Source organism: Cricetulus griseus, chromosome 4 (assembly GCF_003668045.3).
Source record: "Cricetulus griseus strain 17A/GY chromosome 4, alternate assembly CriGri-PICRH-1.0, whole genome shotgun sequence".
Classification (NCBI taxonomy): Eukaryota; Metazoa; Chordata; class Mammalia; order Rodentia; family Cricetidae; genus Cricetulus; species Cricetulus griseus.
This window is the reverse complement of record NC_048597.1, coordinates 4,749,232-4,764,461: the sequence shown is the minus strand read 5'-3', so window position 1 is coordinate 4,764,461 and position 15,230 is coordinate 4,749,232.

The following is a 15,230-nucleotide window of genomic DNA, read 5'->3' as shown; positions in this document are numbered from 1 at the left end:
TCCTTTTGTAAGAGAGGTTACGATAACGCACGGGGGGGGGGTAGTAACCATACAGTGTAGGCAATGTATATCTCTGCATTGATATTCAGGGATTTGCTGTGTTGTAGAGAAGGCATGTGACTTGCTTTATGAGACTATTTCTACAGCTTTATTTGAATTTGAGTTTTATTTGTATCTTCCCTAGTATAATCTCTGCAAAGTTAAGTACCTGTTCATGCATTTCCTTCTTTTTTAGAGAGAGAGAGAGAGAGAGAGAGAGAGAGAGAGAGAGAGAGTCTGTGTGTGTATTTGTACACGTGAGTGAGGCTAGAGAAGGCATTGGATCTAGGGCTACAGGTGCTTGTGAGCTGCCTGACTTGGGTGCTGGCACCCAAAGGCCTGTCCTTTGCATAAGGAGCAAGTGTTCTGAGCCATCCCCTGTCTATGCGTTTCAGTTACTCTTTGCTGAAACAAGAAGTGTGAAAGTCTGCACGCTGGGCTTCTAATTCCCCATTTGACTCCGCAGTTTTACTTCTGTGTCTCTCCAGCTGGTTAGTCTCAGTCAAGAGCCATACTGTCTCTGCTGCACTTACTGCATATTCCAGGGAGCAACCAACCCTGTGAAATTCTCCCATGCTTCCTGACTGGCCTTGCACTGTTGCAACAGGACTCCAATCAGGGCCCTGCAGAGCTAATGACCACCCCAGGCTGAGAGGAAAATAACCGTACACTGGATATGGATATTGATGATTTATTTATTTATTTATTTATTTTGTTTTTTTCAAGACAGGGTTTCTCTGTGTAGCTTTGGAGCCTATCCTGGCACTCGCTCTGGAGACTAGGCTGGCCTCGAACTCACAGAGATCATCCTGCCTCTGCCTCCCGAGTGCTGGGATAAAAGGCATGCACCACCAATGCCCGGCTGATGGTTAATTTATTAAGGGGAAATCACTTTCATGAGAAACTGATAACCCGGGTTAGTCTCAGCAGCTCTCCCAGACCCGACTGGAACCCTGTGAGAGAGTGAGCGTCCCTTGCCTCAGCCCTGTATCCCACACCCATACTCACCTGTGGCCATGCCCAAATGGGCATGCTCTGTGCCACAGGTACCTAGAAATTCTCTCCCTACACCAGGCCAATCAAGTATGCTGAGGAGGAGAGCTGCAAGGCTGTGTACATCAGACCTCTGGGTGAGACCTCGTCTTGGCTAGAATTCTAACACAGATGTGGCTAGCACATGTATGTGTTTGGCACACAGAGTGCTTTTCTTTGTTTTTTGTTTTTTGAGACAGGGTTTCTCTGTGTGTCTTTGGAGGCTGTCCTGGAACAAGCTCTTATAGATCAGGCTGGCCTCAAACTCAGAGATTGGCTTACCTCTGCCTCCTAAGTGCTGGGATTAAAGGTATGTGCCACTATGTATTTCCGTTTAACTGCTTTTCCTCTACTGTTAATATCAAAGAGCCTCATTGTTACTTTCAGGTTAGACCACTGAATGGCCATCAAAAGGCTGGCACAGTGGAAAATCACTGGTGTTTAGTTTCTATGGGTCCAATGTCATTTGGAATAGGTGGATTATAAAACAAAACAGCAAAACCTTAATGAAAGAACAGTCAGCCAGTTTCTGCAGAAGCAAAAACGCATTGTGTGAGTGGTTCATGCACTCTGACTTCCTTAGGAAGGCTGCAGAGATTTTAGGGTAACACTTGCCCTTAATATCTGTGAATCAATCTCTGATTAACTGGCTTGTAGTGGGATGCACCTGTGACTTTCTACCAACCAACCAATGGGACGTGGCAAAGATGGCCGGACATGCAAGATCAGTAATTACAAAGGATTAGACCATCCATTTGCTCTCCCTTTCTCCTCGCTGGTCTTAAGGAAGAAAGTAGCTGCACTAGGGAATTTCAATCAACAAGGGATAATAATACATCCCAGAGCCAAGGATACAGTCCACCCTGTGAAACTTCCAACTGACACCTTGCACACAGTAAAACTATCAATGAGACAATCCCCTTAGCTTTGAAGCACAAGGACTCGGATTCTGACAAACGTGAGAACTCAAAAGTGGATCCATCTCCAGTTAATCCTGAGATGAGACCACAGTGTCAGTAGGCACCCTCATTACCACCTTGTGGGACATGAGGAGTTCAAAGTGCCTCTCAACTCCTGACCCAAAGGAACTGCAAGGTGACAAGCCATCGGGTTTAAGCCACTGTATATCCGGCTTTCTTGCTCTACCATGACAGACAAAAATGGCATCACGTATTTAGCTAGCGTCTACTACAATTGTACCGTGTTTCAGATATAATACGGGGCTCAGATATAAGATATTACTTGGTGTTCATCATCCAATATAAGCATGGCCTGCCAGTCACATCCCCACACATCTTTCATGCTCTTGTTTTACAGACACTAGAACAACCCCGAGACAGCCACCTGAGCAAGTACAGCGCTTGTCCCATTGATCTCATCTAATGATTTCTCCCATAAACTATTTCTCTTTAGCAAGATTAAATGTTCATGACAAAACAACCTTATTTATTGTAATCCTTGTGCCTAAATATGCAATCACCATTTTAATAAAGTTATTGATGAGGCTCAAGGTTTCTGAAAGAAGTTTGAGACATCTTCCATTATCAAAGGACAGACTGAGGAACCAGCCAGGCTGGCTGGACAGATATCAGAACATAAAATGAAGCAATTTGTCAGGCTGCAGATCAATGTTTGCCAGAAATCTTTGGGTGACCTAGGTTGGGCATATAAGAAATATCATCTTTTAATGAAATAGACCATTCTGAATGTAAATAGCAAGTTAATATGGTGAGCATATGCATTGTATATTGTGGTTAAGTGACTTTATAGTTTTATAGTTCTGTGGTAGAATAATTGGAACTGTCTTGGTTTTTAGCAACTGTGGATTTTGTGGTTAATAATGTTGTCTAGTCTCGTTATAACAGTTGTTTGGGTATATATGAGTCTGTGTAGGTGATTCACACATGAGTTGCAGGTCACTAGAGTTAAACCACAAGGATCTGTGAGACTGCCCAGTACCAGTTGTCACACACACACCCTTTTTCAGTCTCCAACTTTTCTTGTGAGCCACAAAACTACTTATATCTCATAAGCAAATGGTGAAATCCAGCTACCAACTCTAGAGATAATTTCTATAATGGAAAATGAAGGCAGGAATTCCCTTCCTACATAGAAAAGGTAAATATTTAGCCTTTTGAAATGAACTCTGATTTTTATGTCATTTTTGTTTATTTAATATTCATTTTATGCCATGTGTGTGCTTTAGTGTATATATGTGCACCATGTGCATGTATGAGTCTGCCAACGTCAGAAGAGGGCACTATTTCTCCTGAAACTGGAGTTACAGGCAGTGGCCAACACCATGTGGGTGCTGGGAACCAAATCCAAGTCTAAACCATTGAACTATTTCTCCACCCCCACCTCTGATATCAATCTAAATGGATTCACATGTATGCCATTTTTAGGATGGGTGCTATATATTTTTTAAAGATTTATTCTATTTTAAGTGTGTGTGTGTGGGGGGGGTAATGCTCACATGAGTGCTAGTGCCTACAAGAGCCAGAGAGGGTGCTATATCCCTCTGCTGTATGCAGAGGCTGCTGGAGTCAGGGGCACTTGTAAACCATCCAACACGGTGCTGGAAACTGACCCCAGGCCCTCTGCAAGAGCAGTGTGTGCTTTTAACCCCTGAGCCACCTCCCAGGCCCCACCTCTTGTTATTTTGAAGCTGTATTACTTTCCTCAAATCCAAAACTTTCTATTAGAGCCTTCCTTCCAGTTTATATTGTTCTTGAATTCATTCCTCGTATGCTATTAGTATTCCATTACATAAAAGTATTGTGTGTCTTCTAACAGTAAATAAAATCATGATCATAAGACTTTGTGTGTTTGAAAAGCAGGCAATTAAAAGAGCTACTCAGTAAATAGGTGATAAGATCATAGAGCTTTACAAGCTGCCACCTTGATGTCTGGCCTATTATAACCAAAATATTGTCTAACCTTTAATCACAGCTATTTGTCAGCCAAATAGATGGTGTACTGTTCTCCAATTAAAATGTGAGATGATATCATGTTAGTTCAAAATCCATTCTCATTTCTACATCTTTATTTCTCTTAATAGGGGTTATTAATTTGTTGTTCAGGAGAGGACTAAAAATAATACTGCCTGTAAAGACTAATGTGGAGAAGAGGTCAGGTGCATTTTCCGTGGCCGAGAGTGCACGCTGGAACCAATCGCTTTGATAAAGTCAGTAGTCAGGTGGGAGAAGCACCAATCCTCCTGGATTCGGTTGTTCTTCCAGGGCCTGTGATAAGAGGTAAACCGGAGAAAAAGTAACATCTGTGTACAGAATTGTCCTGTCCCTCACCAGGGCCTCCATCGGAAAGATGGACTTTGGGAATACAGACAGTAACTTTATATGATATGTGAACTCTGAGTCTTCTTACAATAAAATAGTATGAGGCCAGCACAAGAGAATTAAAAAGTGAATAATAACAGAAGAGGTTTGAGGTTAAGAGGAAAGTGGAGACTAAGAACCAATGGAAGAAAAGCCAGGAGCAGCTGCTAAGGCTTGTCCCCACTGCAGAGATCACAGGCAATTAAGCATGGCAGATCACAAGTTTCACCTCTGTCAAATGTGTTTTGCAATGATAACATCAGTTAATGGTGGCAGTCATGTTAGCCCCATCATACACTTACTGTGTAGCTCTAGGATGTGGCCAGCACCTAGACCCAGGACAAGTTGGTGACAAGAGTGTAGCTTCCCTGAGTGCTATTCTCCTCAGAGGACGTCTCTTTAATGAAGGAACAACTTTAAAGCTGTTACTGACCTTGGAGTTACGATCCCTCTCAGAGGCTGGGGACAATAGGAATGTCACTGCATCTTCTTTTTGCAGAAGCATGTGCACACACGCCTAAGCATGTCAACCGCCTGAGCCACACTTCTGGTTCTCTTCCTGCAGGATTCATGGCAGGACCACGCCCTGTGAAGCCAATGATGTTGGGTAAACAATGCCTCACTCATCTCTTCCTTTTGAGAGTTGTCAGTCCTCAAGCCTTAGAAGAGATGGCATGGCACAGAGGTGGACATGGCTCCTGAATGAGAATAAATCCTTGTTATCAGAAGCCGATGAGAACTGGGGATTTCTGTGGCTGTGGTACAATACAGCACACTCTGACAAATGCCAGAAACATTTGAAGCAAACATGTTTCAGAAAAGCGATCAGAGAAGCTAGGATGAAATAAATCAGAAATTTAAAATATTTTAAAGCCTATAGAGGTATAAAATCCCTATGGAAATTAAAAAAAATATTTTATATTTTGAGTCATGATTGTCAGTAAATAAAAGTACTCATTAAATTTTACAGTGTCTCAACAAAAGAAAATAAACCCATAGAAATCTTCCAAGTCTTTAACTAAGAGAAAATTTTAAAGTAATGTGTTTATCAAGTGGTGATAAAAGTGTGTTTATCAAGTGGTGTTTATAAAAAGGAATGCTTATTTTCTATTCTCACATTTAAAAGAATCTGTGAGCATACCTCAGGAATAATCACCAGACTGAGGGCCGAGGCAGTGAGAATATAAAGCAGCCATATAGATGTGGTAGTGCCCACAGGTGAGAATGTGTTTAGTTAAGAAACAGGCAGATTAAACAAGGTCAGAGGGACCAGAGCCACACCCTAAGGGCTCCCAGGACTGTATCTGACACAGTTCCCACACCAACACAAATAGCGTGCTACTTGCTTACAACTCAAGGATTCAGAGATGCCCATGACTCCACACTTTAGAAACAAATGATGATGAAAATTAAATCTTTTTGATGTCATGTAGATGCTCCATTATGGAGGAAGGGCTATTCTGCAGGACACTGGGCAGGCTGGGACCCATTGAGACTCTCAAGATCATGAAGAACAAGGCAGGATGGTCAATTAGCTCCACTGGATGAAGAAAGGCTAAGAACAGTGATGAAGTACGTCTTTGTGTGCACTGTGTGTGTACATGTATGTGAGTGCGTATGAGTGTGTGTGAGTGCATATGAGTGTGTGTGTGTGTGTACATGTATGTGAGTGCGTATGAGTGTGTGTGTGTGAGTGTGTGTGTGTGTGTACATGTATGTGAGTCCGTATGAGTGTGTGTGTGTGTGTGTGTGAGTGTGTGTGTATGTGTGAGTGTGTGTGTGTGTACATGTATGTGAGTGCATATGAGTGTGTGTGTGTGTGTGTGAGTGTGTGTGTGTGTGTGTACATGTATGTGAGTGCGTATGAGTGTGTGTGTGTGTGTGGAGAGAGAGAGAGACAGAGAGAGAGAGAGAGAGAGAGAGAGAGAGAGAGAGAGAGAGAGACTTTCTAGAGAATATTAACTGAAGTGGGAACACCTATTCTGAACACAGTCAACACTTCTCCCTGAGCTGGGCTTCTGGACTGACTAAAAAGCAGAATTTGAGCTGAGCACCAGCCTTTATCCCTTTCTGCTTTTTGACTGTGGATGCCTTGTGACCAGCTGCCTTTCAAGCCCCTGCCATCATGACTTCCCTGCCAAGACCTCCTTTCAGCGATGGACTATCCCCACCCAAACCATTATCCCAAACAAACGAACCATGTTGAAGTGGCTTTTGTTAGGTATTTTGTTACATCCATAAGATAAGTAACAGCCACGTAAAGAATGAACAAGGCGCTGTCATGTAACAGTGCAAAGTGATGGTAATGCCAAGGATGCATTGTAATATCTTGGACTGCATCATGCAGCAGGAAGAGAATGCAGTTGAAACAAACCAAAACCAGGGCTGGGGAGATGTCTGCAGGTGAGGAGAACCTGAGTTCAGATCCTCAATGCCCATGTGAAATCTGGGTGTGAGTGTGAACCTATAAACCCAACACTGGAGTGGGGACACAGGTAGATAAGGTCTCTGAAGCTCCCTGGCCAGCCACACTAGTTGAATCAGTGAGATCCTGGTTTAGTGAGAGACCCTGCCTTAAAATATAAGATGGGAGTGATTAAGAAAGACATCCATCATAGACCCCTGGATTCTACAAGTCACACACACATGCTTACACATGAATGCATATGAATGACATAAGACCATCTGAACTAGACCTACCTTTAAAAAACAATAAAAATTATTTTATCTTATTTTAATTTATTTTACAAATCTTACTTTTTCCCCAATCACACATCTATGATGTCAGTATCTGGGAAGCAGAGGCAGAAGATCAGGAGTTCTGTGTCATTCCCTATGACATAGCAAATTCAAGACCACCCTGGGCTATGTGGGACCCTGCCTCAAAGGGAAAAGAAAAGGTTTAATTACAAAAGGAGTTTTAAATGGAGCCATTATTGCTTCCTCTGCATTGTGCCACCATGTCTACCAGACGTCATCCATTGTCTTTCTTTGTGTAACTAGGTCTGCCATGAAAATGGCAGCTTCCTAGCTTTTCACTCTGCCATCTGCTGGGACAAGGAGTTCAAAGAGAGGAGAATCAGGGGTGTGTGTGAATCCACGTGGCTGAAGATAAAAGCTTACATTCAGATTTCAGAATCAATTGTGAAGCTACATTATAATGGGCTGATTACAGGTCTCTTGAAATCAGGGACTGATGTCTATTGAACTTAATTGTACATGAGCATCAAACAATTAAACCGTGTGTGAGCGTCTGCAGCCTGGGCAGGTTTGCTTGCCCTTTGCATTTGATCAGCATGCATGCAACCCTGGCTAAGAAGTAGTCTATTCGGTGAGGAGATGCATGTAGACACTGCTGAACATCTGGCCTATGGTTTGCCCTACGGTGCTCAAAGGCAAGCTGGGAACCAAGGAAGCCCATGTGTCCTTTCCATTGGAAACCGCCACCTTCTGAGATCTCACAGTGCAAAGTGTCAACATTGAGCACCTAGACCTTTCAGATATCTCAAACTCCTGGAAGCATCATGTCATGAAGACCTGGCATTCTCCTCTCCTTCCAGGAGCTCATGCTGTGCTGGGTGGAAAAGGTGAAGCCCACGACCAGAGTGTCTTTCAACTTCATTTTAAATATATATGCCAAAGTGCACATAGATAAATGACAGGAAGTTTTCTTTTTGTACACGTTGAAATCTCCTGAATTTTACACTCAAGATTTAGAATGTTGCCATTTAAATGCAAAGAATGAAGTCCAATTGACACGGGAGTCATAGACAGCAAAGTTGTACATCCCTGTCTTCAATGGCAGTTACTGCTCTGGCAGATTTCAAGACCCCACCCTCTTCTCTAGGGTCCGTTTTTGATGGCTTCTCCTTTATTGCAACCTGTCTGATAATTCCCCACCCTAGTCCAAGAAAAACAAAGAGATCTCTTTCTTAGTTCTTTCCCTTCACCCCTGCTGATTTTATGTCGTATGTCACTTCTACCAGAGATGACAGTTCTATGCACATGACTCTGCCCCAGACCAGACGGACTTCTTAACATTCCTGATCACTTTCAGGACAGCTTCCACACCCCCTTGTCCCCGGAAGGAAAAGCCTCCAGAGAGACCGTTGAATGCTATGACTTGTTGCAACCCAACCCTTTGAGCAAAAGTTTGTTGGCATCCCCACATCAAACATCACTCAGCATGGTTTCACTTGCGCCAGAAGACCGTGTTTGGAGAATGTCTGATAAGCCTCACCGAGAAGCCATCACACGCCTCGGGATCTCGCGGAATTATCTCAGCCTACAGAGATCTGATCCTGCACTTGCAGTGAGGCGAGTCGATAAAGTCAGACCCCAGTATGTGCTTTGATTTGGAGCCCTGGCTGATGACAGCTGAACTGTTGATTTAATATGTTTTGTGCAGATAAAGGGGAGGGTTGGCAACCATACAACTGTCTTCACAGGTGAGGAGACAAAGATCTCCAACATGCTTATTTCTCACAGCCCAGGTCCCTGACCTGGGCCTGGAAACACATCAAAGGCCACACCTTCCCTTCTCAGGCTTCCCCCAGCCCTTGCTGCTCTTCTGATGGGAGCTCCTCCTGCACCTCTCACCAGTCAAACAATGAAGCTATTATGCTCCCTGGAGAAGAGAACCAGAGTAATTACCTTCCCGGCCAGGTGCCAGGAGTAAGTTTCCTTGTATGCAATTATTGTGTGGTAAAACGGCTGAGGCCATGTTTTTAAAATTTGTTTTCTTTTCTTTGTTTTCTTTTCAGGTTGCAAGACACTGGCCCCAAGAGGCATCAACCCCAGCACACAGCCTTCTTTAGAGCCCAGGTTTGGTTGTCTTTCACTTTCTCCTAACATGGAGTCTCATCGTATTGTAATTACAGCCCCACATGAGTGTTGATAAACAAGGCCAGCTCAGCGACAGTGCAGAATGAGGAGTAATCCCCAAGTTTCTACCTAAGCAGCCAAACCCATGTTGTTTTCAACAGTGACGGGCTTGGGTGGAGTGACAGAGATCAGAAAGACCTCTGATTGGCATGGATAGAGTAAGGACAGTGTTATTAGGAGGGAAATGAGGGCAGTGGTGAGGCCTTTGATCTTCTGAGTATCGTATCTAAAATCTCCCCATTGGCCTCCATTGGCCAAATCAGACTTAAGAAACAAAGAGTACCCAGTCCTGGTTGTAGGGATGGCTGTGTGTTATGTAACACTTACTTGTTTGGGGCTACCCCCCCAATGCTTTTATTCCTACTTGACACTAATAATTATAACAAAGAATTAAAAACTACCTTATAGAAGCTAGGCTTAAACACACATATCATCTCATGGGTTCGCTATGGCTACTCCGACAAGAAAGTATTGTTAATTCTGCTTTATGAGAGATCTTGAAGACTGCAAGATTGATATTGCAATATTGATTATTGAAGCTAAATGTAGCAGAAGAGAGAGAGGCCTGGTTTCATTCCAAATTTTAAATTCTCAGCCACTCTACTACACCAAGACTCCCTCCCCCATGCAAGACAATAGGAAGCCAAGCCCAGCCAGCAACAAAATGCCATCAGTTAGAGCCCTGGAGGGCAGCACATCTTCACTGAGGAACTCTGTCACTTTGCTCGCCATCTGAACAGCAGGAACAACCTGATTTGTTGGGACCCCTCCCCGCCTAGAAGGTTTGAAATGCCTGTCAAACTGACCATAGGATGTCCATATGGACATCATTGCAGGATGATCTGTAAGGGGCTTGCAGGATGAGACTAGCCTTGGGATTGTCACACACTATAAGCCAGCTTTCCCTTCTTAAGATGAGTAGGCACCAGCCAGCCTGTGGAGGGGCTCAGTAAAGCACACGAGATGCTTGCTCCTTCCAGCTCTTGCCTGCTCACTTGGACCGGCTTCTCTCGCCCATTCTTTCTCCTCTGTTTCATCCATCCCATCCTATTCCGCCCGGTTCTAACCCTATAGCATCCTACCCACTCCCGTTTTTCTATCCTTACACCGTATGCACCAGCTCTCGCAATTCTAAATGTGGACTGAGTTAAAGCATGGGGTTTCCTTTGCTCTCCAGTGTTCAGATGGAAAGTTATGTTATTAGGGGTCTCAGCTTCCTTCGTGAGTCATTCCTCATAATAAAACTTCTTTCACCTAAATATACATCGAATTGATTCTCTTTCTCTGGAGACCCCAGGATAATCCACCAGGCAAGTATTTAAATGATTAAAGAATTCAGCTGGTCAACAGTATGAGCCTGCAGATTGCTAGAATATTTCACTCTTTGCCCCACTAGCTAATTTCTTGGACCCAGTTTAGAAGATTGCATGGTCTTCGCATTGGACAAAAGCAAGACCACATGACCATATCAAGATAACTGTTCCGGGTTCAGAACCCAGTTTTGTTTGTTACATAAAATAGCTTCTCTAGACATGGATGATCACTTTATGAAAACTGGGTGTCTAGATTCATTTTTGTGTTCAACTCTGGCCCTAATCACTGCAGGTGTAGAGAAGATTTGTGATTTGCAGAAAATAGGCTAGGCTAATTCCCTAAGTAGGAGTGTTTCAAACTCTATGACTTAAGAGTGATGGGGAAGGGATGGAAAAGACACAGATTGAAGGTCAGAATTGGTTTCCTCTGATTTGTAATTCAACTGAAAATACTATGGGTCCATGCTTTCCTTTAACACCATGTATAGTGTTCTTCCAGTAATCCTTGGACCCACACAGGGGGTTTAGCCCTTATAGGCTCCTGGGTTTTACACACACACACACACACACACACACACACACACACACACACACGAGAGAGAGAGAGAGAGAGAGAGAGAGAGAGAGAGAGAGAGAGAGAGAGAGAGAGATCCAGAGAGGGACAGAGACAGAGACAAAGACAGAGAATATGCTTGGGAACCCTTAAATTCTATCCACTGGTGGTAGATATTGGAGGTAGGAGTCTTTGAGAAGTAATTATGATTTAGATGACATCATTAGGGTGGAGCCCCATGAATGGATTTAGTGTCATTATTAGATGTCCCCCCCCAGACTTGTTTTCTCTTTTCACAATATGCAGACACAACGAAAAGAAGACGGTGGGTTAGGGGCTAGCCCTCACCAGACAGCAATCTCTCAATGCCTTAATCTCAGATTTCCCAGCCTTTCAAATTGTAAAATAGGTTTTCTTTTAACCATTTTAGCTACGTAGCCCATGGCACTTTGTTATAACACCCCAAACTGACTATGGCATGAACACACATTTCCCCATGTTCATCCCTCTCATCTCCATGTCTCTGTACCTCTGTCTCTTTTACCTGCCCACATATAATTCCTGAAGCATCCACACAGATGAAATCTCACTATGTCACATGCTCTTTTACAAGTTATATGCACATTACTTGGAATTGAAATTCAGAGGCATGCTATGATACAGCCTGGAGAATTAAACTAAACCATTTGCTTCTGCTCCCTAAAATCTTCCAGGCTTTTATGTGATGTCTTTCACCCCTTTCTTCCCATTCCCCTGACACCCCATTTTCCCACCCCTAACCTCACTCATACCAGGAAAGAGGAGCCGAGCCTCTCCTTGTCCATTTGTCTTCTGCTTCCAGGCTCCCTCAACCCTCTGCCTGGCAGTCTTTGGAAGTAGGACAATTTTTTATAATCACATTTACACAAGAAAAAAATGAAAGAACTTGCACATCGATAGTCCACAGTAGAGCAACACCAAGTAATTCCCCACCAATCTTGGTAATCAGAACTAATTAATTAAGAATTAAGGCATGTAGATTAGTCAAGGAAAAATTGAGTGGCTCTTCATCTTACCAAAGGATCTCTGCCAAGCTCTCAGCTCAGCCTAATCTGAAAAAAAAAAAAAAGACCTGTGTAATGCTCCCGTCTAAGTTGCCAGTCCTAAATAAATTACAAGAGAAGCAGTTTGTTGGCAACTTTTAATTAGAAATAAGATGCTACATCAAGGCAGAAATCTTACCTTGTGAAGTGCTGTCCAAAGCCAGTTAAGGCAGGGTAGGATGCTGGTTAGAACCCAGTGGGGCTGGAAAGGCAGAAAAACAAGGGTATTCATTTTGGCTTGGTCACTTACTACATAGGCAATTGTTGCAACTCATTATGTCTACCAAAAAGATACGCTCAAGTCTTTGTTCCCAACACCTCTGCATGGAATTTTATTTGGAAATAAAGTCTGGGGAGATGTCATCAATTTGAGGTGAGGTCATTAAATCATCCATTACATAATGGATGGTCTTAAATAAGAAGAGGGGGCTTTGTATATAAACACAAACAGAGAAGCAAGTCACATGCCACATATATAAGAATATTGTGCAACTCTAGAAGCAGAAACCATAGAGATACAATACAGGCCAAGAAGTCCAAAACTTACTGTCCACTCCTGGCAAATAGGAAGCGGCACAGAGAGAGCCTCAGAGGGAGTATGGCCCAGTCCTGAGACACCTAGCTTCTACAACTATGACATAATACATTCTTGTTTACAGAGACCCAATTTCTTGCACTTTGTGGTGACCTGACACCTAGTCTGAGTCGAGATAATGACAGCCCCAGGAAAACAATGCTGTCAATATCTCCATTGACAATAACATACAGACAATACCACTGATGGCTGTGCTTCCCTGATGAGTATGTTCTGTGGACTTGAAGATCAAATGTGTATGTTGCATTTTTCACATGGTGTCTGGCCCCCATTGGCTGCTCTGCACACGTGGTTTTATTAACACACGTCAGCTACTGACACACACACACACACACACACACACACACACACACAAATAACTGAGACCCCTGTGCTTCCAGTAGCTAGAATTTTAATTCTCTCTCTCAATCTAAAAAAGGCAACCGTCTCTGTAATGACCACCTTGACATTTCTACCTATAAAGCTGGTCACAATTGTACATTTGTTAGCTTAGATATAAAAGCATCAAACAAATTTTGTATACAATATTTTGTATATAATATTTTGTATACAAAGCTATGAAATTACTGGATTGTAAGGAAGGAGCCGTCAACCTTGAGCCATTGGATGTCACCTTGATGCCATCTTTACCTACACCACTGTTACCCAGAACCTTGTCAAATGGAATCTTCAATTATCAATGGCTGGTCCCTAGGGACTTGTAAGCTCCCCTATTTGTGTTTGGTAGCCATGGAAACAGTCTTTGGCCTTGATACTGTTGACCACACCCTGCTCTGATAACAGGAGCCTTGCAAGTTTACATCCTTGCTGTGTCCTGTACTTCCAATTCTCTGTGATTTTTTCATTTTCTGAAATAAATAGGCACCCTTATAACAATTGAAAAGGAAACACATTATTTTGGTAATCTATTATCAGTAGCAACACAAAAATAAAGTGGAAAAATGAAGCCATCAGAAAGCGCAGGCCCTCAATCCACTTCAGTGATTTATTTGAAAATGAGGGTGGTCCTAAAGACACACCTGCCAATGCTTTTGTCGGCACTGGATGTGTAGAAGATGGCATCACTCCTCTGACCTGAGGGGAGTTCCCGGCCTGACCCATTTTTCTCTGTATTGGGGACAGTGTCGGGATAAATGATCATGAACTCAAGAAGACCTGGTCTCAGCTTTACAAGGTTCTGACCTTCCACTTTGTAACTGAACCAAGTAGATGCTAGCTTGTGAAGTGTTTTCCCATGATCCCAAGGCTGGTGCTTTCCTAGGTGTTCTGTCATTGCCCCGGAGTGAGTTGAGCCCACTGACATGCTTCCCATGAATAGAGCACAGAAAAAGCTGTGGGAATCCATACCCAGAGCAGGTTATAAAACCCATGTCCACTGTTACTCTTCTCTTATTGGTTCAGACGGAAGGCTGGTGCCGCCTTGGGAATTACCGATGGACTGGTCACTTGGCAGAGACTGGGGATGGCCAGACAACCACCTATAAATGCCTTCAAAGTACACCTATTCTTACTTAAGACTTCAGGTGCTCTGAGCCCCAGTGACAGTTGGCTGGCAGCCTTGGAAGAGGCCCTAAGCCTGTGAGTCACACAGATTCCCGAACCTCAGAGACACTGAGCCAGTGCAAGTCTGTTTGTGATACTGCATCAGAGTGTCACACAGCAGTAGGAAGCATTGGGCTGTGTGTGACACTCAATCAGAGTGTACACAGCACTAGGAAGCATTGGCTGTGTGTGACACTCCATCAGATTGTACAGAACACTAGGAAGCATTGGGCTGTGTGTGACACTCAATCAGTGTGTACACTACATCAGTGTACACACAGCACTAGGAAGCAGTGCAGAGCAATGCATGCCCCTGCAGCCATCCCTCATGGCTTTGCCCCAACCCTTCAAGACGGTCATATCAGCTGTTCTAGTTCATTTTGCTAAGACACAGGTGCAGATCACATCTGTTTAGCCTTCTTTTATGACTCATCAACTTTAATTTTCTGTTTATTTTCCTCTTGCTCCACATGTTTCTTTAGCTTCTCCCTGTTGTCTCTGCAAGGATGGATTTGTGTTTTTCACACTCTAGCTGGAGCAGTGTATGTATTTTACAACAAATTCCTAAAGATAAAGTCCATGTAATCTTTTATCTTATTTTGCTCAGTTAAATTGCTCAGAAGGTCAAAGCAATATAGAGATTATGGAGTTTAACATTTTAATACTGATGTTGTACACTGTTTTATATAACATTTTGGGAAGTACCTGTCCTTGACATTGATCAAGAAAACACTTTTCTGTTGCTAATGTACTCAATTTTTGTTTGTTTTTGTTTTTTAAGAAAGGATTTCTCAGTAGCTTTGATGGCTGTCCTGGAACCTGCTCAGTAAACCAGGCTGGCCTCAGACCTAT